This window comes from Macrobrachium nipponense, chromosome 43, assembly GCF_015104395.2.
Source record: "Macrobrachium nipponense isolate FS-2020 chromosome 43, ASM1510439v2, whole genome shotgun sequence".
NCBI classification, from domain to species: Eukaryota; Metazoa; Arthropoda; class Malacostraca; order Decapoda; family Palaemonidae; genus Macrobrachium; species Macrobrachium nipponense.
Window position 1 is genome coordinate 34,118,674 of NC_061104.1, and position 1,250 is coordinate 34,119,923.

The window sequence follows — 1,250 nt, forward strand, 5'->3', positions numbered from 1 at the left end:
GTCTGTCATGTACACAAGCTATGGTAGCACCACCACAAAATTTGAATTTTGAACTGCCGTGGTAGGAAGTTTACAGCTATGTAATTACTTGGTAAATCACCTATATAAATAGGTTCTTTTTGTTTTTTTTTTAGTAGTACATATCATGGATTTCTTACAAAAGTTAATCATTCCTTTAATAGGCCCAAGGGAGTTGTGGGTGCTGCAAAATGAGGTTAAGGGAATAGTAAATAGCCTAGCCTAAGACTAAGCTACCCTTGAATAGCCTAGGAAAATGTGCAAGAACTTAACAAGCTCATAGAATCCAAAGATAAAAGACATACATTAATGATGTATGCAATAAGTGTGTACTACTATAGACTAAAATGTCTCAAAAAGTATGAAACTTCAACAAGTAAAACGTCACACAAGACTTCTACCCAAACTAGTATTATGCAAAGCATGTCTGTCAATGCTTCCTGAATGCAATGTAATGTTAAAATAAAAATATGAGACTTACCACATAGATGAATACTTAGTGCAAAATGTAGTGCAAAATGTAAGTAATGCATTAATAATTGCTAGATTGCACTGTTTATTGCATTTACTGGGACTTGTATTTTAAGTACATAAAGAACAAGCCTAATCAACCACATACTGTACTATGCAAACACTTACACTGCTACTTGTAGAGTAGAGAACACTCATGTATTAAGACAAACTAAAATGACTACAAAGAAAATTATGTCTTTCTATCTCTCTTCTAGTGACTGTAATTCTAAATCTAAATTACGTACATAAACTTTTTTATGAAAATCTATACATCACAGAAATTAATACCTTCAATATTAAAAAGATGGAAATGACAATGTTAAGTTGTTACAGTAACCTCAGACCTCCCATCCTGGGCAAAATAAAAACTACCAAGCAAAAGGTATTGGAAAATTTATCCTTAGAGACCTATGTCTTTGTATCACATATAGGCCAGAGTAGAGAAAATGGGATTTCATTAGCTTATTCTATGCTTAAAGAGGTTCTTTATAAAAGTAAGATTTTACTTTTGTACATAAAAAATATATAAGAATACAAAAACTAAAATTTTGGACTCCACATTATTTTTATTTTTCCAAGGAAAATACTTATATACGTATACTATTTCCCTTTCCCAGTTGACCAAAGCAGAATGATTGATGAGCAGATGGTCAGTCAGAGTGTGTTTGTGTGGGAGGGTGGTGAAAGGAAGGCTCTGGAACTGCCCTTTGCTGACAGAT